This window comes from Alexandromys fortis, unplaced genomic scaffold, assembly GCF_014885135.2.
Source record: "Alexandromys fortis isolate MF-2015 unplaced genomic scaffold, M_Fortis_MF-2015_v1.1 scaffold_147, whole genome shotgun sequence".
In the NCBI taxonomy this organism is placed as follows: domain Eukaryota; kingdom Metazoa; phylum Chordata; class Mammalia; order Rodentia; family Cricetidae; genus Alexandromys; species Alexandromys fortis.
The window spans coordinates 3,610,490-3,638,419 of NW_026068029.1; positions in this window are offsets into that span (position 1 = coordinate 3,610,490).

Here is a 27,930-nt window from a genome sequence, read left to right on the forward strand (position 1 = left end):
TGTGAGAGTTAGCCAATAAAAGGCTAGAGCTAATGGGCCAGGCAGTGTTTTAATTAATACAATTTCTGTGTGGTTATTTATGGGGTTAAGCTAGCTGGGCGGCAGGACACTGCCCGCTCCTCCTACCACACTTATGTACCTATTTCTGCTATTTGTTTTATTTCTTTTAGTCAAGATTATGTTTTCAGAGGTGCAGAATTTGAATAAAAGGCTTTTAAATTCTTCTTCTCCAATGAGCATAGTTTAGAGATGGTATTGAAGGAGTTCTGATGTTGAATGAGCTACTACTTCCAAGCGAGTGACAAAGATGACAAAGAAGTAGGTCACAGATTAGTTTTGCTATCTAGTATTTTTAGCACATTAGTCAAACTACGTTTTCCTTGGTTTTTATGTGCTGTGGAGAAAGAAAATATATTTGTCAAGTTTAGGGAAGCTTAATGGTGATGATCTCCTCATCAGCTATGGAATATTGGTAGATGCACATTCACCACACTGAAAATTATTGCTTTATTTACTTGGGGATCAGAAACTTCACAAAAGGGAAAGGCTATAGATAGAAAAAAAGAGCTGGTGTGTGGGTCTTGAGTATGCTTGATTCTCGGGCAAAGATGGCCTTAGTGGCCTGGGAGAACTTCATTTTGTGTTGCAACTGAAGACTCTGTCATTGTTTAATATGGCCATCCAGCAAGATCTTCTATAAGTCATATTTATCCTTAATAGAAAAAGAAACTACTAAGTATCCGGGACAATTCTGAATACAGGCTTAAGCTTAGGGTAGCAGTCTGTGTATATCCTTCCTGTGAGAAAAAGGAAAATTCAGGGTTCATGGCCAAGTAGTATAGATTCAGAGCCTCTCTGATTTTTCTCATCTGCTGAACAGAGATCAACAAGCTTTAGAGAATTTGTTTTTAAATGTTCAGCTTTGCAATTTTCCATCTGTAAAACAGAAATAATAGTTCTTACACAGATGGATGTTAGGAAGAGTTGGTGTATTGATATCTGTGTAGTTTTTAGAATAGTACTGAATGATACTTGGAATGAAAGGAAAATATCAGCTTTAGTTGTTACTATCTGCTTTCCTTTTTTTTTTTTCTAGTATGTTTACTTGCAGGCCCTAGTTATGGAAGATACCCAGAATAAATAATTAGACTTGGAAATGGGTGCATAAATAAAAGTTCAAGTTATGAATTTGATTAATGTTTTCTTCCTTTGTAGATGTATTTCCAAACTTGTTTTCATACGAATACATGGATTAAGTACCGTGAACTTCATTTCCTGACTCTGTTTATATAAAGCAACTAAAATAGCTCATCTCACAGAAAGGGAGAACAGAGTTGTAGTTACTAGGTACCTGGGGAAAGGCAAGTGGGAAGTTGTTTCTTACTGCATATTATGCTTCAGTCGTGTTAGGTGTGTAAGCTCTGTAGCTCTGTTGTACATTGTAGTGGCTATGACTAGCTGTACTGTATTGTGCACGTGAAAAATTTAACAGAGCAGGCCTCACATTAAGTGTTCTTCCCCAAAGAAAACATAATTAGCAAAGATGTAAATTATCTCCTTGATTAACTCCACATACATAAAAGAAGGGCATTGTGATTGCAAAGTTATATTTTTAAAACCTAATCATGGGATGATATGCTGTTTGTAATCAGAATATATTAGAATGAACCAGTCATTGAGTTTCTGCAATGCTATCATTCGTCAATATGCTTTAAATACTATAATTTATCATATAGTAGCTAGCATCTGGTGACAATAAGGCAGGCCACTTAAAATGATAACTAGATTTTCTTAGAAAACAAAAGTATATGATTATTAAACACATTTCTCTGGGTTTGTTGTACATTTTATTGGTTCCCTGTGGGAAATGGTTTTAAAAATAGACAATACACATAACCTAATCTGGAATTCCTCAATTATTCTACGGGTTTGTCGAAGTGTTAAAAATACTGGAGCATTTTTCAAAACACAAATAAGTGTTTTTACTTTTAAAGTATAGGAGTTTTTGTGCTAATAAAGATTTTCTAAACATATTTGATGTCTTGAAAAGGGGTTAAAGTGATAAATACTATATTCTACCCTATTTTGGGGATAAAACATCAATTTTGTAGTATATAATAGTATTTCTCTTGAAACACGCAGTACTCTGCTCGGATATTTATTATAAGTCCCATTTTAGAGATAAAGGCTTAAAATACTTAAGGAAATTCTCCTGAAGTAGATGACAGAAGATTTGCAGTAAGTTGCAGTTTTTTTCCTGGCTCCCATTCACAGTTAAACAATTTTCTTCCTGATCCCAAAACTCTCAGAATTCAAAGGAAACTTTTGAAAAGTGTAACACTTCAACAACTATTGTAAGCAAATACTATTGTGAACTATTACTGAAAAACAATTCTGCTCATTATTTTGGTACTGTGTATGCTGGATGAATGAAAATATTGTCAGAGCAAATAATGGTTTGATTAGAGACTATAGAACAAAGACGGCTTTATGGTTTTTATCATCCTGGTGAGTTATGAGGGAGGAATAATTGTGTAGTGGGTGTTTCTGCACATGAAATTTTGTCCATAAACTAGGTGTGAGAGCTGGTATAGGAGATGCGAAGTGGAATGGGTCAGAGAAGGAAAGCATATGTCTGTTTAATGGAAAACTTCAAAGCCGGTAAATCTTGTTTTGGTTTCAGAAATTGTCATCCCCCCATCTTCAATTCTTTATAGACTCAGAAACAATGTGCCTGCTGTGGCTTTGTTGATGCTTTCAGATTTCCACCTCGTAAGATTACCAGATAAATAGAATATAATTTTTGTTTCTATTACAAGATAATTTGAGTCTAAGTGGTCCCCTTTCATCCTTTCTTGCCCTGATTACAACAGCGAAGCTCGCTTTATCTTATTTGGGGCTCTTAAAAATGCTTTCTATACCTGGATCCCTTCATACATTATTCCAGGGAGAGATAAATTTAATTTTTATTAGCTCAGAGCTGTGCGTCATTCTGCTAACTGGCACCACCAGCCACTTCCCCACCAGACTGGCCTTTGCTGAGGGCTCTAAATTTAGGATCTGAATGAGATTGCCTCTGGGTTACATAAAGAGGCAAGGAGGTTATTTTTAGCACACCATTATACCTAGAGAGCCCTGTGTGTCTATCTGATTTGTTAACCACAGGCTGAAAGAAAACGTGATTACTGATTCTCTCCATGTACTGTTTGGGTGCAGCATCCTTCAGGACTAAATGACATATGCAGTTTTGTTTACCTGCAGTTCTTCATGTTTATTTCACCCCGCTATAAACACACTGGAAATCAATTGTGTTCAAATGCAATGGCAATATTTTTTTCACTGCATCTTTCATTTGGAAAAAAAAACTCCCCAATATGCATTATGATTTCATTCATTCTTATTCCTATCCTATCCACTCCCTCCCTGCCTGCCTCCCGCCCTCCCTCTACCCCTTCCTCTTCATTTCCCCCTCCCTCTGTCCCTGTCTGTGTCTTGAGTGTCTTAGGAGAGGAGAGGAAGCATTTGGGCTGTGCCTTGTCTAAGGCTGCTGTCAGAGCTGATGATGGCACATGTCTGTCTAGATCAATGAAGCTTTGGTTGTGTTTTCCTTTCTGGACATTTGTTTTACTTTCTTTTTCGAGGAGATTGTGTTGTAACTGATTTGGAAAAATAGAAGTGGCAAGACAAACATTAGGAGGCATGCTGTCTCATCTGGGCAGAAAATTAATGGACACAGTAGTGGCCAGAGAGCCAATGTAGACAGAGGCAATGTTTTCCTTGTCAGTGTATCCTCCTTGAATCCCTGCACAATATGAAAAGTCAGCCTTAGCCCTTTCCAATCCCTCTAGCTTGTATTTTAGCAACAAAAAAAACAAACACTTACTTCCCTACAATGGTGACAAATTTATCTTCTAATTATTTAGACTTTAAGTAATTTTTAAGGGGCTAGATGGTCATATGGCTAGTTTCTTAAAAAATATGTTTCCTTAGTGATTACATACCATTCAGGAATCAGTGTAGTTAGCTGAAGGTTTTATCTGATATGTGTGTGTGTGTGTGTGTGTGTTTGTGTTTGTGTGTGTGTGTGCAGAGTGAGGAAAATGCTTTAAGCAGGAGATATGAATGGTAAACATTAGTGTAAGACTAGAACTGTTTGCTGAAATTGTGCATGAAGTCATTGGTAGCACGTTAGTGTTTGGCAATGGTTCTGGGGTGCAGGAAACTAGATTACACAATAATGATCCTGGTAGTTCAATCATGTTGCTTTAGAAAATGATCCGACTAGACAGGCATACCCTTTTGCTCTTACTGGTTATACAGTTTATGATTGCTCATCTTTTCTGTATCCTTCCTGGTAAAATCATTTTTGGAGACATAAATCCAATCATGTTACCTAATATAGTAAAAAACAAATTGGCGACAACATTTCCTTAATAATGTTGATAACTAAAGGGCCATCAAACAAAACAAAGCAAGAAACAGCTTATATGTTTCTCAACAGTACAACTAGGAAAAAAAAGGTGTAGAATGTACGAAATAAATGATTATATTCCTCAGAAATGAGAGACACTTTCCAACAAGGTATTACCTTATTCAGTAGGATGATTGACTCTATTCACTCCATGTACCTATGCTTGCTTGTTCTTGGATTCCATAATACAGCCAGCTTCAGTTTCCTAGGCTCTGCTCATGACCAGGTAGGCCCGAGATCACGAGACCTAGGTACCCAGGAATCTATAGTCACTTAGAATCATGTTTGTTATAAAACCGAAACTAAAAGGAGAAGAGTAGTTTTTCTTAGACGAAATCACCCTGACATGGCCCTGGGATGCCTCTTCATGTAGTCAATGAGACCCTGGAACGTGTATGCCCTCTTTCCTCTCATTACCCTGGCCTTGCAAATTTCTTTTTTTCTTTTATGTAGCATGACATGGTGGAATTTATATAAAGTCCTTTAATGCAGGATTGTTGACAACAAATGTTCTCACTTGGTATATTAAATGAAAGGAATTTCTATTGTTCAGCGGGCCACTGTAGATGCAGAAAATACCCATCCTGGGAATAAAGATGTAGAATCTACGAGACTGAAGAGCAAGTCCATTTGGAATGAGTGAAAGCCATGGGTGACTATGGTAATCTCATCACCATAACCCCTGGAAGGCTGGGCTAAGTCACTCACCTCCAGAATGACCAGTGTTGCCATGGTTTCCTGTATGTCACAATATGACTAGGGTTTAAGAAGCTGGGTATTTGGAAGTTACAAGTGGTAGGCTCACTGTGGGAGCAGAATTCTTGGTATCGAAAGGTAGCCACAGGTATGCACACATTCGCCCTCAGGTCATGCCTTCTTTTGAGGCTTTGAGAGCCTAGAGTTCTGACGAGAGAATGATTCTTCCCTAGTGTGATATCTGGAAAGATATGGAATCCTGAATGTCACTTAGGAGATTTTGTTTTGGGAAAAAAAAAACTTTGGAAATAGCAATGAAACATTCCAGAAGAGGGAAGCAGGCTCCTTGTAGACTAACTAGTCCCTCACTAGTGAAGAAGGACCAACACACTAGTGGTAGATAAAATACTGGAAACTTGATTACTTGATTTCATCTGTAAATCTGAGTGCTAGGTTGGGGGAAGCTTGTCCTCACTCAGAAATTAAAGGCATTCACAGAGAAAATTCAATGCCTGGTACCCTATTAGAAAATGAATAGGTAGATTGACCATATTGAGCTTATCTTGCAGCCCATGCCCATATCCTTATGGCCTACCAGTCTTCCTTGGATGCCAACCAGCTATGTGTTGGTGGAGATAAAATGCTTTCCATTAGCTACACTAATGATCTGATCCATGGAGTCTCCATGGCTTATATGTTCTGAGTGTATATTCAGACTCAAAGGGATTTACCACCCATGGCAGATGACAGTCAGTAGATAGAAATTGGTCCCTAGGGCAGATAGTTGTGAGGCATCCTCTGCGTGGGCCCTCAGGGGATTTTTAGAAGGCTGAATTCCAATTGTCCGCAGAAATGATAGCTTAATTATGTGCCCTTAGGTTAACTTTCTATCCTTCCCATGTCCTTCTTCTCACACCCCAATTTCAATCTCTCTGGGTCATTTTCATCTGTTCATGCTATGTCACAAGCCTTCTCTCAGGTTCTCTTCTTCTTGAGGGAACTAAAACCAGGAGAGAATACATGGATCCTTCTTGCAGAGTCAGTAACAGGGAATGAAGCAGAGCCCTTGAAATTCCCAACCTGCTGGACAGACACTGTCATGGTGAGAGCTAATTTAAGGCTTCTCAACTGGCATTTCAGACAGGCTCTTTCTTCCTTGTAGAGGATTGCCTGGTACAATGTTTAGCAGAATCTCTGGCCTCTACTCCGCAGAAGCTAATGGTCTATATACATTTACACATAATTCCAAGAGATATATAGACCCTTTGGAAACTACCCAGGATCTCCCAGAGTACATGAAAATAAAGCTATTAACGCAAATATGCGTGGAGGTTTTTTTTAGTAACACATAACAATGTATCTTGATTACACAAATATTCTGTTTATTCTACTTATTCAAATAAACTTGTAAATCTAAAGTTTGAATCCTAGATATTATTTCACTCAGCCTGTATCACTGGTGTCAAACTCCTCCAACAAGATCAGTCGGGGAAACTCTCTTTCTTCAAAAGAAAATTCTTGGTTTCCTCTTAATTCCCTGCAAGCAAAAGCCTGTCTCAGCCTAAAGCCATTCTTCACTTTATTCTCTAATGCCACCTAAGACTTGTATTATTAGCCTTCCCAGTGAGGATGCTGGCTCATTCTCCAGTGGCTAGGAAGAATTTACTGTAGTTATTTAATGACAAAGAAGCTATTGAGAATTCACTTCAGGATTTGAAAATTTGAGATTCAAGTGTCATGGCATAGACAGGGTATGACAGAAGGGATAACCTGTAGTAATCTGACACCCCAGCTTATTTCTGTTTGAGAAAGATTTAAACCTCTTTCTTTTGCTTCCTCTTTCTTTTTTGTCTTTCTGTTCCTTCCTTCCTTTCTTTTTTTCCTTCATCAATTCATTCATTTAGGTTTCTGGCTCAGTAGCCGGGGGTGGGCATGGAAGACACTATACTACATGGTAAAAGCAAATTTTACTGAGGACTATGGAAGACATTTTTTTGTTGTTTACCAACTATTTGTGATTTCCCTCCCATAATAATGTTACTGGATAGTGTCTTTCAGCTAACAGCTACGTTTCACCAATACGAGGCATTTAGAAGGGGTCTTTGGCCAATGGAATGAATATACCTTGAAGTGACTTGCGCTAAATCTGGGTCTAATCCTTAGGACGTTCTAGAAAGATCCGCTACTCTGTTACTTCTCTCATCTGACAGCTGAATTTCAGCAGCTATGATGGACTTGGAAGCTTGTTGCAAAAGTCAAAAGACTGTCTTAGCTTTGAAATTTGAATGACTAGTCGAACAAAGTATTAAACTTTCTCACCGTCAATCTCTAAGTACAATCGCCATTCAGGGTTTCTTAAACTTAAAGATTGTTAATTTCTTAAAGTTAGTTCAGATGATACTCTCTTGTATGTTTGAATATCATGCTAAGATGTCATTTTGAGACACTGAAGGAACACCCAGTGCTATGTGACTAAGTTATATCCACAAGACTGTGTTCCCTGCTGCTCTTTAGGGCATAGACATGTACAAATTAAGACAACTTTCTTGAAACCCAAATAAATTTGATAAAAATGTTTTATTTCTAAGCATCACTTAAAAGGGAAGCAAATTTTTATGAAATAAAATGGATTATATCTGCTTTATTGTTTTCCTATCAAGAGGTGAGTTCTATGCCCAGAGTGAGGGGTGTGTTCCATATCCCGTCCCCTAGCAATGCTCCCGGAGGTCTCTGAGCTGCCAGAGAAGAAACCTGTTTACCTATATACTGCCACACTGAGAGAAGCCTAGCCTACATGGGAAGCTGAAGCTGCCAAATACGAATGGAAGGATTTTAAAAGCTCATTTTGCCCTCGTTTCTTGAAGTTTTTTTTTATTTTTTTATTTTTATTTTTTGGTGTGTGTTAAGGATGTACCCAGAGCCTTCTGGGTGCATTGGCCTTTTACTAATCTACATCCTCAATTCTCTTTCTCCCCTTGTTATTATCACGTGGGTCACAGAGGAGCTTCTGTGCTGAGCCTTTCCTAAACTCTCTACCCACAAGACTTTGAGGGAAAGAAAAGCTTTGTCTTCAACTGCTACATCTTGGTAGAATTTGTCAGGCAATTGATGACTAAAATACCCATAATAATGGCTACAATTTAATCAGCAAAAGGAAGAAGAGCTTAAGCTGTTATAGGGTTTTCAAAACCTTTCAAGATTTTGAAAAGCACAGAATTTGATCTTACAAAAGTAAGAGTTTGAATAGTCATGAATCCAATTCCAGATGGTGCCCTGGGAGAGAACAGAAGCAAAAGAAAACACGACCCAAAAGACCCGGGAAACAGAAGCCACATACCTAGAATCTTAACAGAAAATAAAATGCAGGAATGTGCTTTATGTGAATTGACTTGTTGCCTAGGGAAATTTTCAAGCACAGCCGTGCAAGACAAGACATGCTTGTTGATGCATTAGAGGTGCTTCCCTGACATGCGCTTATTTCATTTCTTTTGGTAGAGGTGGTAACCCCTAGTTTGTTGCTCTTGGTATTTTACATTAGCAAGCCTTGACATTCTGGAAACTTTTTGAATTAAGAGTCCTGACAGTTCAGAAATTGTTTTCTAGAAACTATAAAACTCATCCTGTAATTATTGCATTTTAACTTTGAGTTTCTAATAAATGTGGTGATAAACTATTTGTATCTAAGAAATATAAAACTTAGAATTATTCAAGCAACCATACAGTTTTATTAGGTGTTTAAAAGGCCATAATAACAATCACAGAATAGAATGTTATGCTGCCATTTAAGACATTTTCTATGTCCTTGAATGAAAAATTATCCAGGACATATTATGTAGTTAAAGAAGATAGAGTAATGTATATAGTATATTATCTCTTTTGTTAAAAATGGAAATTTATGAGAAAATATGTATAGATACACATTAACATATACAGATATATATTTGAGAATGTAAAAGCTTTTACAGGTTTTTGAGTGCAGGGAACTGGACAGACATTTCACTTTATGTGTATATGAGTATGATATTAATATATGTTTATGTAGAGAGTGGGATATTGTAAACCATCATACTTACAATCAACAAATCATGGCATACTTATAAGTCATCAATTATATGAATTAATCTTATTTTGACAGTGTATGAATCTTTTTTAGTAATCCCAGATCCATAATTTATATTAGGGCCAACTCTAGATGTATATTCCATGGTTTTAGATAGGTATATGATATGTCCATCTTTGGAGCATCATGCGGAGCATTTTTTAAAATTCTAAAAATCTGATGTTCCTCTCACTATTCCTTCCTCACCTTCCCACCACCCCCATCTTTTTACTACCTTCATAGTTTTGTCTTCTGTGAATGTTTCAGAGTTGGAATTGTATATCATACGCTCTTTTCACGTTGACTTCACTTAATAATGCACATTTAAAATCCCTCCCTATCAGTTTTTAGCCTGGTAGCTCATTTCCTTTGGTTCTGAGCAGTACTCCATTGTCTGGATGTATGACAGTTTATTTATTTATTTATTTATTTATTTATTTATTTTATTTTATTTTTTTTGCGACAGAGTTTCTCTTTAGCTTTGGAGCCTGACCCAAAATTCGCTCTGTAGACCAGGCTGCCCTCGAACTCATAGAGATCCATTTATCTCTCTCTGCCTTCCGAGTGCTGCCATTAAAGGGGTGTGCCACCACCGCCTGGTATATGACAGTTTATCTGTCCATCTGACTACTGAAGGTTATCTTGGTTGCCTACAGGGTTTGGCAATTGTGAATAAAGCTGCTATGAATACCTGTTTGCAGTTGCTTTTGTAACCATGTCTCCAATTCCTTTGGGTAAATACTAGGGACCACAATTGCTTACCTGTACAGTAAGTTTCTATTTTTATAAAAGAAACCAAAAATAAAAACCACAAACTATCTTCTGAAGTATCTCTATAATTTTATAGGCCAATCAATAAATGAGTGAAAATTTCTGTTGCTTCACATCCTTGTCAGTACTCTGGGTTGTCAGTGTTCTAGACTTTGATTGCTTTACTGAGTGTGTATTGGTCTCTCATTGTTACTTCAATTTCTATATTCCTGATGATACATGGTACACTTTTTTGTGTACCTACTTACTGGTCTGTATTTTATTTTAATTCTCAAGTCTCTTATTATTGCAAAATTTTTGCATATTTGGATAATAGTACTTTATTATGTACATCTTTTGAAAATATTTTCTTCAAATGCGAGTTTAGCTTCTTGTTCTTTTCAACTTCTTACATTGTTTTCTATAGGAGTGAAGGTTGTAATTTTAATAAAAATCAGCCTAACATTCTTTACATGGACTGTAAATTGGTTTTACAGCCCAATTTAAGTTTCCCCTCCCTCCCCTCTTCCAAGTTCTTCCCGTCCCTCTTCCCCTCCCCACCATCCACTCCTTCTCTACTGTTTCTCTTCAGTTACAGGCTGGCCTCCTATGGATATCAGTCAACTATGGTGAATCTAGTTGCTGTGAGCCTAGGGGCCTCCTTCTATCAACATTGGATGAGGCCATCTTGTAGGAGGAATGGTTCTCAAAAGCTGGCAACAGAATCAGAGACAACCCCTACTCTCACTGTTAGGAGTCTCACAGGAAGAAAAAGACCTGCGATAGAACCAAACATGAATGGTAAAAATGTCAATGAAATGATTCCTAAAGATACACTGCTGTATTCATAGATTGATGCCTAGTCCAGCTGTCATCAGAGAGGCTTCATCCAGCAACTGATGGAAACAGATACAGAGATTACAGCCAAACATTAGGAAGAGTGTAGGGAATCTTTCAGAATAGGGGTGGAGATGAAAGATTGTAGGAGCCAGAGGGGTCAAGGACATCATAAGAAAACATATAGACTCAACTAACCTGGGTTCATTGGGGCTCACAAAGCCTGAACCAACAACCAGAAAGCCTGCATAGGACTGACCTAGGCCCTCTGTATATATGTTACTATTGTGTGGTTTTGCTTTTACATTTAAAATGTTACTGCCATTCCTAAGATCATCTATTATAGTTTTCTTCTATAATAACTTTATAGCTTTGTGTTTTATTTAAACCTATACTCATTTCTCAATGCCATTTTGGAAAAAAATATAGAATATTTCTGTCTAGATTATTTTTGTCTTCATGTCAAACATCCTTGCTCTGTTGCATTGCTTTAGCTGGATGCATTTGTGTTGGTATATTTCTGGGCTCTCTTCTGTTCCTCTGATCTATTTGTATACTCTTTTACCAAACCCACATTTTCTTTTCCAATTTTGTTGTAATCCTCCAATACTGTATTGACTGTCTTATATCTTTTGGATCTGAATTCAAACTTCAAAACCAGCTTTTAGCTTCTTTTCATAAAGTATAATGTTGGCTGTATACATTGCTCCAGATAATCCTACCAAATTGAGAGAGTTCTGCTCTATTCCTCATTTCCTGAGATTTTTGTTTGTCATGAATATACATTGGATTATATTGCATATGTTCTTTGTATATATTGATGTAACCATGCATTTTCCTGTTTATATTGATGTGATGAATTATGCTGATTTTTGAATTAGCGAGCCAGTTTTATGTACCTGTGATAAATCACACTTGGCCTTGTCAATTATCTTTAAAAATGTGAATAGGTATGTATGTGCCTGTATGTGTGTATACAACTGAAAGGTAGTGGTAGTTTGAGCTAAGATGTTAAAATTTTAAATCCTTTAGCTTTTCAGCATCACTTTCTGCTGGCATACAAAAGAGTTCTAAAATAGCCAGCAATGAAGTATAACAAAGGTTTACTTGTTAGGGTATAAACTCACAGAAAGAGAAGCTATCCACAGTCCTTTGTGTGCGTTGTGAACTGGAATTGAATCCAACAGCCAAGAGGTCCCTGCACGCTTTAACTCTGCATTTATAGTACATGAAACCACGCCCATAAGACAATCCTTTGGGTTTCTGCTTCATGAAAGAGTCTACCAGACATTCTCCAGGACACAAAAGAAAGTGACCAGCAAACTGTCAATATAGGCAGAACTGTCTTTGAAATTTCCTGCTTCATGGAAATGTCTGCTGGATGCTATGGGCCTCTAGGCTGAAGATGGATGCCCCAATAGTACAGAAGAACTTTGGGTGAATGTCCAGGCAGTGAGATGTCTCTGTCATTTCTAGAGTTTTGCAAGTTGCTTACAATGTACTTCCTGTTAACTTAGGTAATATCATATCCTTCTGGAGTCCTTGATGTAGTTGAAGAATAGATAGTAATAATAAAGTTTTCCTTAGTTATGATAAAAGATAAAATAGATATAAATATTGTAACTGTAATTCTTGCTTGATAACTGTTTATGTAATTTTACAACGTTAAAGCTAGTTCTAGGACAGGCTCCAAAACCACAGAGAAACCCTGTCTCGAAAAACCAAAAAAAAAAAAAAAAGTTAAAACCTTCCTTTTTATTTAAACAAAAAAGGGGAGGTGATGTGCGATTTCCCTCTGTATGCTGTGAATACCATTGGTTAAAGAAGAAACTGTCTTGGGACTATGCAGGGAAGAGAGGTAGGCAAGGAAAACTAAATAGAATGCTGGGAGAAAGGAGGAGGAGTCAGGGAGAAGCCATGTAACCCTGCCAGAGACACATACTGGAACTTTACCCGGTAAACCACTGCCTCATGGCAATACACAGATTAATGAAGATGGGTTAAATTAAGATGTAAGAGTTAGCCAATAAGAAGCTAGAGTTAATGGACCAAGCAGTGATTTAAATAAAACAAAAAATAAAAAAATAAAAACCAAAGTGGGTTGGTATCTTAAAGGCTATTGGTTGAAAGAATTCCCACAGCAATTTTCTCTTATTTTTAAAATTTTTGCTGGTGTTCTTGGTTGTTTATTTCTTGCCCTGAGAATAGCCTATTATCATATTTTTAATTTTCTCTAGGATTATATCAGTCATTTAGTTCTGTCGACACCTACTTTTTCTTTCTTCCATGGCTCATATGAGTGAAAATAATGCATGACAACTAGGGAATAACACAAAAATATTTTTGACTTCCATCTATGTTCTCCTTGCTGTATCCCATCTATGGCATGGAAGAACATTGACATTTCTTAATTAAACATTACACAAATGAATTTGAAACTCTCTGTGACTCACTCTCATTCCAGTTTATTGCCCCCCATGTTCAATTTTTAGAGGCTCTAGCTTATCCAAAATATCATTTCTTTACTACTCCACTTATTGTTGCACAAGAAATCAACAATAAACCATAGTTTTCTATCAAGACTCTAATGCCTTCTAAGTCATAGTCTGGTGTTTTATTAGATACAGAAAAATGTTCCTGTAAGTTCTTACCCTTGGGAGCTCCTAATTGAGTTTCTAAATTGGATTACATATTGAACTCTCTCATATTGACTCACTGTGATAGTGCACAGGCAAGAGATATATTTCAAGGTAGTGATGGTTAAGACAAGAGTGGACCTTGAGAAATGGTATAGTTTCATACAGAAGCAAAAGAGAAGGGAGATATTAATAAAGAGTGGTGCACTATAATCAAAGACTCAGAGGCAGAAATGAGCCTGCACTGAATTAAGATTGCTGCATAACACATCTATGTTTTAAGTCTTCATATTTCATACTTAGGAATCTGAAGTCTACAAGGGAGGGGAAGTAGAAATAGACAATAGCATGGCCTAGATACTGAGTAGGCTCTGTTAAATGGAACTTTATTGTCGGTGTCCTGTGTGTTGGGCTATAACTTGTACCACAGTAGCCCTTAGTCACAAAATCCTCTAGTGACAAATTGAAACTACTTTACAGTGCTCATTCCCTGCAGGACTCTAGAGCCCTCGTGTATTACACTGTCTGGAAATCTTTTCAGCTTCCAGGACTCAGAGATTGTCTTCAGGTCCTAGATCCCTGATCTCTTATTATCCCCAGACTTGAGATTGGGTTGCCTTTTATGGGGTAACCTGCCACCCAAGGATTGAGCATTTTCTTCTCCAAAGCCATTTTATGGAAAAAATATGTACTTTGGAAGACAAGATGTAAAACTTTACTGTGGGGCCACTTTAAGATTCTAAGAAAAAGCAAAACAAAGCAACAAAACTGATACTATACTCACAAAAACCTCAAGAGTATTTATAGAATTTAGAGTTGAGTTGAAGTCATGGCAAATATTACTATTGTCATTAAGTCATGTATATAAAACATAGCCATATCAATTCACATTTCTGAGACTTAGTTCCATTTTCTGTAAAATTAACAGGGTGGGATTTTTCAACTTTGGCTGCTAATTTTAACAACTGGAGAAGTATGGGAACACCTTAAAGCCTGGGGCTCACCATACTAATTCAGTCACTAGGTCTGGAGAAGGCACCTGTAGGATTTGTACAAGTAAACTAAACAAAATAATAGCAAGAAATTCTTTTTGAGGCAGGTCTCACAGAGACTCAACCTCTCTTTGTAGCTGAGGATGACATTAAAGTTCAGATCCTCCGGCCTCTGCCTCCTAAGTGCTGGAACTATAATCTGGTTTATATGGTGCTAATTAAGCAATATCCCCAGATTTTCGGTGGAATATTTTAAAATAGGGAAACTTTATTTTATTGTAAATTATAACCCTGCTATGCTTAAGGTTTGATAATTCCAAATAATAGTTATAATCGTAACAGGTGGCTATTATTACTGAATGAATACAAATAACAACCTGTTAAACATTTGGCATGCATTTCCCTTTTTTTTTTTTTTTACAACTCATAGTGGAGATACTAGGATTCTTCCACATTCAGATAAAGAAACTGACTCCCAGTGAGAGTATTTCTTACATTGTCAAAATAAGGACGTTGAGTTCAAACCAACAAGTGCCCAGTCACAAGCTCTGGGTGTAGGATATGCAGAATTTGTGCCAAAGTAAGAACAAAATAGCAGTAGGAGTTTTTAATAGTTAACTTTATTTTTAACTCATATCACAAAAATCTATGTAAAGATTATAAAATAACTACAGAGGAGATAAAGATGAGGTGGGCTATTTCATAGTGACAGAGGCATGTGTTCCATGGAAAAGTGCTAAGTCAGATTGGAAGGGAAGGGTAGGGCCAGGTTTACTTAGCCTTCAGGTTCATAGCCAATAGTTTTAGTGATTTTCGATGGAGCCATTAATTTATGCTTGAGGATCTGTCCTTTGGCGGCAAGCTCCTGCCGTGCCAGATTTTGTAACTTAAAAGAAAACGTAAAAGGCTCAACATGGAATGGGAAACAGACTGCCTGTGCTAAGGGGCATTTCTACCCAAGATGCTAGAGTTGCCAATTAGTTTCCCAGGCTCTGATGTGCTGAAAATTTACACTCTCTCCTCTTGGCTTCACTCCCTAGCCCGTCTCCCTGTGCCTGCATTTTTAAAGCAGTGCCAGTCAGAAGGGAAATTTCAGGGAAAAGAACTCTACTGCTTGGTGATCTCATGGTCATTAAAACGTAGTTATTGACCAAATCCCTTAATGCACAGAACTCTTTGGTTGGCTTAGGAGCACACTTTGGAGAGGATTAAGCGCAAAGCAAGTTTAACTAAGGGCAAATCACTCTGTCTCAAGCAACACAAATGGGATGCCATTTTATATCCTGGAAAAGCTTTCTTGGGAGGAAATGCTTGTCACACGATGTCATAGAGGTTTCTCATCACCATTCAACATTCGAAATGCCTCAGTGCATACACTTGGACATTTTGTTCCTGTTTAGCAAATTTCTTAAGAAACGAAGTGGGGATGGGGAGACTGCAAACTAAGCTGTCAAGTGTATATGTTACATTCAATGTAAATATGCATATGCCGAGGGATGCTTTCAAATGCTGGAGGGAGGGTATGCTTCTGTTATTTTATAACTGAATAGCCTTGAACCAGAGTTTGCATCATTCAGTCTTAGCACAATTTTGTTGCCATCTTAAAGATTCTTGGACTAGTTTGCTTGCATTCATTCATTCATCTATTAATTTGTTCATTGATTTTTTTCATCAAATAGTCATTAAAATACAATTTAGTGCTAATGCCTTGGTAATATTTCAGGGTAGCTGTGCCAACAATTTTCTTCAATCTTGCATTGTGTTTTCTGCCTAAATTATCTTTCAGGGATGAGTAGCTATGCATTTTCAACACTATCATTTCGAATATGCATCTGTTTATTAAACTTCTATCATAGAACAGACAGCATTTAAAACTTGAATAGTAATTTGGGTAGTACACCAGCCTAAGTTAAAAATGGCTCTTTTGTTCACCGTTTGATAATCAGAGTGATGCCTAGTCTCCTTTTAATGCTCTTAGTGAGGCTAATTTCGGCTCCTTTCTGCTCTGCTTGCTGTGGAACTGTACTCCCTGAGCTCATCTCGGCTTTACTGCTCTGTGACTTGGCTTTGATTTAAAATCCCCATTGCTTCTTCATTTACAACTGGACTGCAGCTTCTCTCACAGTCTCTGTCTCCATCATCTTCCAGGCAAGACATTCTATTGGGGTGGGGAGGGATGACACAGCATATCCTCTCTTTTCTGGCAATTACCCATTCTCTCTACCCTATACGTCAGTGGTTCTCAACCTTCCTAATGCTCTGACCCTTTAATACAGGTTGTCATGTTATAGTGACTGCACCCTCCCCAACCATAAAATTATCTCCTTGCTGCTTCATAGCTGTAATTTGGTTACTGTTGTGAACTGTAATGAAGATATCTGATATGCAGATAGAAGACCCCTGAGAAATGGTCATTTGGCTTCGGAGGGATTGCAACCCACAAGTTGAGAAGCACTGCTCTACCTCCTCTCCCTTCTTGCTCATTTCCCCCACTTAGGCAATAAAATAAAACACTCGGAGTTTTAGATGAAAAGAAAAACTTCTCCATTTCCCTTTTTTACTTATTTCCCCCTCACTAAAAAAATTAATGTTTTCATTCCTTTAAACCTTCCCACCTCAACCTGCTCTCCTTTTTACGTTCTTGTTGGGGAAAAATAGAAGTGCTGCCTACAACTTTGCTAGCAGATAATACATTTTTTCTTAGTCCTAGCAAGAAGTTACTAACCCCCAAATTTACAATTTCAATAAGAATCATTCAGAAAAAGTTTTAATGGACTACTTACAATTTATACAGAACTCAAAACCTTATTAAGATTTAAACAATATTTGTGTGTATGTGTCTGTGTAGGTGTGTGCAAACAAGAGTGTGGAGGTCAGAGATCAACCTTTAATGCTGTTCTTTAGGAGCTTTATAAGACAGGGTCTTTAGGACATGGAGCTAGCTAGTAAGGCTAGTCTGGTCCCAGGGATCTGTTTGTCTATTTATTCAGATTTGAGGACAGTATTGTATATTCTAAAAATAACAACTCTTAAAATAGACTTCTTTTAATGGACAAATTTTAAATAATTATGTATTTTAGAATATAACAACTGACTTTGAAAATATCATATTCAGACTTTTGTGCCTTCTGATAATGTCATGAGAAAACTAAAAGTGTTTTTATTTGTTTTGTATTCAATAAGATACCTACAAATATGATAAAGTACTTCATTTATTTGGTACAGAGTAGTTACTGGGGGAAGCAGTAAAACCACTGATCTATTTTACAAAAATATTTTAAAGAACTTTATACATTTTCAGTTGACAGTTTTGTCCATGAAAAGGCACATTCTCCTGGCACAATAAAACTATAGTTTTTTAAAAAAAATTGTTTTCTTAATTGAAAATATATTTTTTCTCATAAAGTATGTCTGGTTATGGTTTCCTGTCCCTTAAGATCTTTCCTACCTCCTCTTCCACCCAAATCCTTACCGTTTTGCCTTCTTTCTTGTTAGAAAGCACACAGGCATCTAAAGAATAATAATAAAATACCATAAGATTTTTTTCATAAGATTTTTAAAAAAAAGAATAGGAAGCAAATGAACAAGCAAAAGAAAAAGAGCCAAACAAAAGAAGAAGACACAAATAGATGCAGAGAAATACATTTGTACTCACAGAAATCTCTTAAAAACACAAAATCTGAAACCATAATACATATGTGAAAAGCATGTACTGTTTTGAAAAAATGCCCTGACCAAGAATTATGAGACAGAGAACCTCCAAAAATGTCACTGAGTTCAATTTGTGTTGGTCATCTAGTATGGGCATGGGGCTAACCCTTAAGAGTGCTTTGTGTACCCAGTGAGACTCTGTTGGAGAAAACTAATTTTTCCTTTATGAGCAGCTATCAAAGAGAGCTCATAGGTTAGGGATTGGGGGCTTGTGCCTATTTCTTTTCTCAGCACTGGGACCCCATCTGGCTTAGACCTGTGCATGCCACTAGTCTCTGTGAGCTCATATATATATATATATATATATATATATATATATATATATATGTCAGTCCTGCTATGTTGAAGAGGGTCTTGCTTCTTGGTGTCATTCATTCCCACTGGCTCTTAGACTTTTTCTGCCTCCTCTTCTGCAGGGTTCCCTGAGCCCTGAGGAGAGGGATTTGATGGAGACCTTCTATATTGGACAGAGTCTTCCAAGGCTTCTGACTCTCTGCTCATTGTCCAGTTGTGACTTTCTATATTAATTCCCATGTGCTGCAGGAAAAACTTCACTGATGATGGCTGAGCACTGATACTGATCTGTGAGTATAGCAGAATGTCATTATGAGTCGTTTAATTGCTTCATTTCCCTAACAGAACAGTAGTATTTGGTTTTCATCTAGGTCCCTGACCTAACTAGTCTTGGGTTCTTGGTGATTCAAGCAGCTTTGGGTATGGGTTCCATCTCAATGAGTGGTCATTAAATCTAATAAGATATTGGTTGGTTACTCTCACAAGCTTTGTGCTACTATTGCAGGTAGGTCACCATTGTAGAATGATGGGTTTGGGAACTGGGTTGGTGTTTGCCTTTTTCTTTTGGTAGCGTGCAGAGTACCTTCCAGTATCATGAACACTAAAGAAAAATTTGCTATTTATTGACATATTTGTGAATGTAGGCTGTTAAATCTTTTGTAAGCAGTCTACAATTCATATAACTACAGAGGTTAAGTAAAGACTAAGAAACTAATTGGGAGAACTGAATCTCTCTAGGAAGGGGAACTACAATAGATAGTTATAGATAGGTGAGAGGGTGGAGTACAATATTTTTAAATCACATCACAACATATATTAAGCGTTATCATTTCTAAAATATGACATTTTAGTATGGAATTTTATGGCTCTGAGTTTTTCCAACATTTATTTTGATACTGTATAAGATTCTATCTCTGCAACTCACTCAAGGCTAGTCTTAAGAAGAAAAATGTAAATAAACTAACTTTTCATCTCTCCCCTCAGGACTAAACACATCCTATTCATACCAGGAAATAGGCAATCTTCTAAATACCCAGACCCCCCATCCTATAAAGCTTTATCTTTATCCTCCTTTGAGTTCACTTCCCACACCATCTTTACTCCTCATGCCTTTCTACTGGATTGTTTGGCCAAATCTCCTTTTCCTAAAAATACTCCCTTTACCTTCTTGATCTGACATAGTTCGCCAACTTTGTTACAGTTGATATCTGGGGTTGGATCACTCTGTGGTGAGACATCCCAGGCACTCGGAATTATTTAGTAGTGCCCTTGCTTCTACCCTCCAGAACTCACCAGCATCCATGCCACCTGTGTCAATCAAAAATGTCTCCAGACATCCCCAGAGATCTCCTGTAGAAGAAAGTAATGCCGCAGCTGAGATGCACTGAACAGTTCTCCCAGCACTTTCCTCTCTGCCCACTGCTGGAATTGGCCTTACTTTTCCATCCCCACCTTCGAAAGTCAAAGCTCCTTTGAAAACCATGTCTCTATCCCTTTCATTCCTCTGGAAACTCTTTGTCACATCCACGGACCTCTTGACCACTTCCATAGCTTGGGAAATTTAGGTCATGTTTCTTACATCCTTGCTTCTTTTTTTCTCATTTGTTATTATTATTCTAGTAATTGCTTCTATGTAATTTTCACACCCAACAGGGTTTCTACTTAAGTACACAGCCAGTGAGTTATTATCTTTCTCACCCAGAGGAAACGCCAAATCACTAAGCATTATACATCTGAGGAAAAGTGTATCACCCAACTACTGACATCACTGCAAATCCAAGGCCTTAAATTTCAAACAACTTGAACATCCTATTTTACATCCTCAGTCAGTTTGCTCTCCCACTCTTTGACACCATGCTCTTCTTTTTCTTCTCCCACAACTTCAGTACCACTTTTTGTCTCACACTCCCTAATGGCCTTCTTTTTTACTCATTCAGCAAACTAGAAATACTCAGAAGAGGACTACTACTTCCTCACTAATTCAGTGAATTTACCTGTAAACATCTTTTTTTTTTAATTGAGAAAAGGAAAAAAAAAAGTTTCCGCCTCCTCCCAGCCTCCCATTTCCCTCCCCCTCCTCCCACCCTTCTCCCCCTCCCCCCACACCTCCCTCCCTCTCCCACTCCTCTCCCCTTCCCCCCACTCCTCTCCCCCTCCCTTTCCAGTCCAAAGAGCAGTCAGGGTTCCCTGCCCTGTGGAAAGTCCAAGGTCCACCCCCCTCCGTCCATGTCTAGGAAGGTGAGCGTCCAAACTGGCTAGGCTCCCACCAAGCCCGAACATGAAGTAGGATCAAAACCCCGTGCCATTGTCCTTGGCTTCTCATTAGGCCTCATGAGAGAGATTGTCATGATCAGAGAGTCCGGTTTTATCCCATGCTTTTTCTGAGGATAGGGAACCTGAAATGACCCTATCCTATAGCAATACTGACAAATATCTTCCATATCACCATAGAACCTTCATCTGGTGATGGATGGAGATAGAGACAGAGACCCACACTGGAGCACTGGACTGAGCTCCCAAGGTCCCAATGAGGAGCGGATGGAGGGAAAACACGAGCAAGGAAGTCAGGACCACGAGGGGTGCACCCACCCACTGAGACAGTGGGGCTGATCTATTGGGAGATCACCAAGGCCAGCTGGACTGTGACCTGTAAACATCTTGAACCCTCCTCCATTTCCCTTTTCTTCCTCTCATAGCTATTCAGTCAGCAGAACTCTCTAGAGGCAGCCAGTCCGCAAGTGAATCTCTGAGCAGAGTTCTTTGCAATAACCCCAGGACTTTTCGCCTTTCCTTATTAACTTTTCTTGAACTCCTGATCCAGTTTTCTCTCTACCAGTAGCGTATAGATAGGCTATTGTACCTCACACCTGAACAACCACAGCATGATGACATTGTGTAATCTCTCAGCTCTCAATCTCTTCTCTTCCCATCTTCTTTGCCTTCTTTACTGCATTTACTCTGTAAGTAGTCTCATACATCCCCATGATTTTTAAGTATCTTCATGGAAATTATTCCAATGTATTATTTTTCAGGGGAAAGTAGGAGCGCAGTTCCCCCAAATCACCAGAAATCATGCTGTTGAGTTTCACACATTTGGGGAACTTGTTAGGAGTGCAAAGGTCCTTGTGTCACAGATTTTCAGAGGGAACCTGCAATGTTAAGCATACAAGATTGTCCTCTCAAAGCAATGGACATAAAACTCTTTCTTCCATTCAGAAAGCAGGGAAGTAACAGCCTGGTGATCCACAGTATCTTTTGGGCCACATCATATCAAGTTCCTAGAACCAGGATCTGAGGTGGCTAGTAATGTAAACGAGCCTTATATTGCCTATAGAGCCAGAGGCTCCCCCATGCTCCCACAACCAGGAACGAAAATATGACTCTTTGATTATCTGTATAGCCAGATATTTCCCCAAGCTCCCACAACCAGAATCAGAGGTGGCTAGTAGCACAAAAGACCTCTAAGCAATTTGTATGACTGAGGCCAGGTCATAGCCTTACTGTGACCCTTAAGTTAGTACAGGGAGCCTATATTCAGAACCCATCTTCCCAGAAGAAATGACATGTCCCCTGGGTTGAGTTTCGATGTAATTATGCTTCCTGTTTGCACCAGTGATTGTATTACACCGGGAAACATTTTTTACCCAAATTACGCTGGGTTTAAATTTGTTGGAAATAAACCTCCTGGCATCAGACTCCCCAAAGTCTTGTTCCAGGTTAACGAAATCAATCGAAACCAAGTTTTATTCTCATATCTTCGTGGTTTGTTTCTTTGCCTGACCCCTGCTGAGACTCCCTCAGGAAATCACAGGGGTCAGCACACTCAGAGTACAGTGGAGAAGCCTGTCTCTGGGAAAACCACCTTCGTGATTATGGCATCTCCCCTCCTTGTTGGTCAATATTATAATTCCAAGATAGAACTGTATCTTTTATTGGAGCTTCACATTCTCATATCCATCTGCCATTGCCTTGAAGTTTTGCCTGCACCTTTGATTTGACATACCCTCATTGAAACTTTCTTCCCAAAGCCTGTGCTTTTCAAGTGTCTACCCTTCTTGTATATTTAAGAATGCACTCAAGGAGCCTGGCAGTAGTAGTGCAGGTCTCTAACCCCAGAACTTGGGAGACAGAGGCAGGGGGATCTCTGTGAGTTCAAGGCCAACCTGGTCAACAGAGTGACCATGTTGGATCATCATGGCAACCTGAAAAATAAAAGTGGGCACTTACTAATTTATTGCTAAGGGTTTTATTATTCAAGTGATTGCTATATGGCTATGAGCTTAGCAGAATTTCTATTTAACACATCTTGGACCCTTCCCAGAACTTAACCAGTGTTTTTATTACATAAATCAAATAGTGACCAATCCCTAGAGACCTTACAATGTCCTCCTTTACCAATCAAATAGTGCTTTTCAGAATCTTCCCTTATTTGACAACAGTGCTTTTCCCCCCTGACCCTATCTATCCTTTCAACATGGGGGAAACTTGAGGAGACTCCATGAACCTACCTTAGCATCGCACAATTTTCCACTGTCTGCTGAACAATAAAGTCAACTTTGATTTTTCAGCTCTTCTGGTCTGTTTATTTCTATATGACAGTGCTTAATGATTTCATCTTCTTCCCTTTTCCTGTTTTAGGCTAAAACATCTTTTAAAGAAACTTTGGAGCTTGACTTTGTTTCTTGGTTTTCCCAAACCCTTTTTAGAGAATATCCTTCATACATAGGAATGATTTTTCTGATATGGTTTAGGGACTACAAATTCCACTGTTTCAGGTGGTTTGTTTTTTCTAAAAATTATTTTACAAAAAAAAATCAGCCCTGAAATTTTTAATCAACTCTGAATACTTTTCAGGCACTCCTGAACTGCCCCCCACCCTAACCAAACCAAATCAAAACAAAAGCCCTCTAAACTTTAATTACTATAGCTATTTATTTTGGTTCCTCTCTGTGGGTGAGATTTACATTAATTAGAGTATAATGAAGCCTGCCCTTTCAAACAAATTTATTCCTTTGTTTGCACTCATTTGAGCAAACTGACTGCAGTATGTATGAGCTTGCAAAAGGGAGGCATTGAAAACAGCTTATACCAAACCAGACACCAGGACCTAACCTTCTCAATCTTTTCCCAAGAAATTTGCAGCTCTACCCACTTGAGATTTGTGAGCGGAGACCTGTGTGTTTTTGTCTTGTTGTCTTTCTACTTGCAGAAGAGACACATTTCCTGGGAAAACATTTTCTTCGCTGCTGCTTTCTGGTTAGTATGCAGGCCAGCACCTCTGTTATCAGACAGTGGCAACAAAGCATTTCTTCCCGAGTCTTCTGTGAGGTGGCAGGGGAATGGATTGCACAGTAATGAGCTGTTTTTGCAGGCTTCCTTCGGGAGCTTTTTCTTATATCCCTTGGCAAGAGGAACTAATTCAAAACAGCGACTCGACCCTTGGGCATCTAAAATTTGAAGAAATTCAGCTGACTGGACAGTAAGAGGGTCTCTCGTAAATCAGTGCTGTAAATCAGGGCTTTGCTCTTCAAGAGGAGGGGAGGGGAGAGGTTTGCTGGAAGTCATATAGAACCTTATATAAGACTTTCTTTAAAATCCCTGTTGCTGTTTTAAAAGCCAGCTGATGATGGCAGAGAGTGTGCTAGAAACTGCTTTTCTTTCCTGATTCTGCTGCTTCATAGCCTAAGCACAAGGACTGAAAATCTCAGTGTGTCTCTTCTCTTCCAGAATGAATTCATTTATTCTTCAGTAAGTTGGTCTGATAGATTGACTGTTCTTGATCCTATAGTGAGACTTTTTTTTTTATATCTTTGCTTCTGAAAAATGACAACACAATGCCTCATTCTTACTGGACATGCTCGAGCTGGCATGTTGATTCTCATGTGTTCAGATGTTAGCTCTTTATCTTTTCCCCCTTGACCTTTGTAGTAAGACTTTTTGCCTCCACCCTGTGAAATCTGTTTAACACAAGTATACTTGTGCACATCCATTTTTTCACCCAACTCACTCACAAACACATCTAGGCATGACTATACACATGTGAGACTATAGATGGTCTCCTTATTTTACTGGCCAAAGTTTCTTCCCCTTTCCCTTCATATGCAAGACTCTTCTCACTCTAAATCTGTACTAGTAGTCCTAAGTCATCTAAAGGTTGTTTCTGTTTTTCTGACATTTTTGATCTTCCTTAAATGGGTTTACCCTCTCAATTTCTATCAGTGTTCCTTTGTTTATATATTTGTCAAACTTGTTGGAGGTGGGTATGGGGAAGGGAAGTGTGATGGTTGGAATAAGTATATCCCCCATAGACTCATGTGTTAGAATGCTTGGCCCATAGGGAATGACACTATTAGGAGGTGTACTCTTGTGGGAGTAGGTGTGGACTTGTTTGAGAAAGTGTGTCACTGTGGGGGTAGGCTTTGAGCTCTCAAGATATGCCCAATTTGGTTGACTGTTTACATCCTGTTGCCTGCAGATCAAGATGCAGAGCTCCCAGCTCCTTCTCCACCACTATGTTTGCCTGCATACTGCAATGCATATGCTATGGCAATAAAGGACTAAACCTCTGAAACTGTAAGCCAGTCCCAATTAGATGTTCCCTTTATCAGTGTTTCCACAGTCATGGTGTCTCTTCACACCAATAGAAACCAAAATTAAGAGAAATTGCTACCAGGGACTGGGGTATTGGTGTGATATGCCTGGCCATGATTTTGTTTGGGGGAGTTTGAACTTTTGGAGTTTTGGTTAGGAAAGCAGTGGAATGCTTTAAGCGTTGCTTAATGTGCCACACTAGTATGAGCACACAAGATGGTGGTGCTGAATGTGATTTGAACTGTGAGGACCTGGCTCAAGGGGTTTTAGAAGAGAAAAATTTTAGTGTTTTGCCTAGAGATTGTTCTTGTGATACTTTGGTGAAGGATGTGACTGCTTATTGCCTTTTTGAAAAAGTATGCCTGAGGAGGCTAAAGAGTTTTGGATCAATTGCATTGGCAAAAGAAATCTCAAAACAGCCTAGTATATACTCTATAGTATAGTTGCTAGTGTTGACTCTTATAAAGATTTATAATGAAATGGAGCAAGGTGAGCAAATAAAATAATAAATGTATAGGTTTAGCAAAAGGACACCAGGAAGTAAGTCCTGTGTTCAAGGAGACAAGCAGAATAAGAAATGGAATAAAGGGTGTTGTGACCTCAGTGCAAGACTCCATCCTGTTTCCTTTTTTTTAAAATTAAAGAACAGCTTAGGTCCATGTGCAATGGTGCACACCTTTGATCTCAGCATTCAGAAGGCAGAGGCTGGTTTGAGACTAGACTGGTCTACAGATTGAGTTACAGGACAGTCAAGCTTAGGTAGTGAAAGTAACCATTGAAAACAGAAAGCTAATGAAGATATAACTGAACAAGGGGACCATGTTCCAGTGCCAGCAAGCAGTAGAATTTGACAGCTTTAGCCACATGGTTCTGGTTTCACAGTCAAGAATAAAAGAAAGCAGTTATGGAAACTCTGTCCATGACTAAGGAAAGCCACTGAGGCCAGGCATGTGATAGGGGTATCCCTGCATAGAGGCCCAGAGAGGCCATTGTATGGAGCTGTGAAGGTGAAGCCTATATTACTTTGGAGACCCCAAGATGTTGGAAATAACAGAGATGTGGGATACTTGCTGAGGGGAGCTGCTAAAAGGGAATGGAACCAGCCCAAGAGAGATAAGTGTGTTGTAGTCAACAAAGCTGCAAGGAGTTGAAAATATGAAGAGGATTTTAGCATCAGACAGGGAGATACAGATCTTGGAGTTTGCCAAGATGTTTTTTGGTCTTGCTTTGATCCAGTAGTTCCTTACTACACTCTCTCTTTTTTTATTTTGGAATGATAATGTATAACCTATGTCATTATAGAAGTATATGAACTGCTTTTTTATTTTGATTTTATAGGGGATTGTAGTTAAGAGGCATGAGTCCCTGAGGAGACTTTGGACTTAAGATTTTTAACATTGTTGAAACCATGATACACTATGAGGACTTTTGAAGTTGGTTTAAATGCCTTTTGAATTGTGTTATGGTCCTGTGGGGACCAGGAAGTAGAATGTGGTAGTTTGAATAGGTATGGCACCCATAGACTCATGTGTTTGAATACCTGGCCCATAAAGAGTGAAACTGTTAAGAAGTGTGTCCTTGTGGGAGTAGATGTGTCCTTCTTGGTGGAAGTGTGTCACTGTGGAGGCAGGCTTTGAGGTCTCCTGTGCTCAAGCTATGCCCAGTGTGGTAGACAGTTTACATCCTTTTGTCTGCAGATCAAGATGTAGAACTCCCAGCTCCTTCTCCTGTACCATGTCTGCCTGCACATTGCCATGCTTCCTGCCATGATGATAATGGACTAAACTACTGAAACTGTAAACCAGCCCCAATTTAATGTTTCCTTTATAAGAGTTTCCACGGACACGGTGTCTCTTCACAGTGATAGAAACCCAAACTGACAGTATGTGCCTCACCTTTTAGGTTTACATTGTAAAAGGAGGAGCTTGGTCCTACCTCAACTTGATTTGTCATGCTTTGTTGATTCCCATGGGAGGCCTGCCCCTTTCTGAATGGAGATGGAAGAAGAGTAGATGGGGAAATAGATGGGAGGTGGGGGAGGAAATGGGAGGAGAAACTGTGATCAGTATGTAAAATAAGCGAAAAAGAAAGTAATAAGTCAAATACCTATGCAATGATAGTTTTATTTGGGAGCAATAGTAAAAATGGCATGTATTTCTTGTTCATCAATATATGTGCAATTATTAAGACAGTTAACTGGAAAAAATCTTCCCTATTCATTTGATCTAAACTAGTGGTGTTCAATCAGGAGACATTTTGTTGTCCATGGGAAGTTTGACAATGTCTAGAGATATTTTTTAGTTGTCAGTGAGTACTGAGAGCAAGATGGTAAAGGAGTGGTAAATTGAGGTCACTAAACGACCTACTGTGCGCCGAACTGTCACCCACAACAGAGACTTATTTGGGTCAACCGTATCAAGGTTATAGAACTCTGACTTACCTGTTCTTTTCCTTCTTCCCTTCATGATGCCTTTGGTTCTTCTAATTGGATCCTAACCTACTCCTAGGGTCCATTGGCTATGTTTCACTTCTAGCTGGATGTCATGCCATGTTAAACATGAAAGCTCTTCAGTACATGGATTCACAACTAGTGGGTGGGGGGCACAAAAGGACCTTGAGAAGTTTTTCTTTTGTAGATCTACTTTTTGACTCGTTAGAGGATACAAATACCAGTGACATTGCAAAGAGAGCACAACTACTCAGAAGCTGCTCTGGGAACTGTGGCCCCATTGTCCCTAGCTCTTTCTTTCTTTCTCTCTCTCTCTCCTCTTTGTATTTAATGGTATGGGTAAGAACATTCATCACATTGGTTGGCTATGTCTGAATAGAGATATGATAATGCATTTCTCTAGA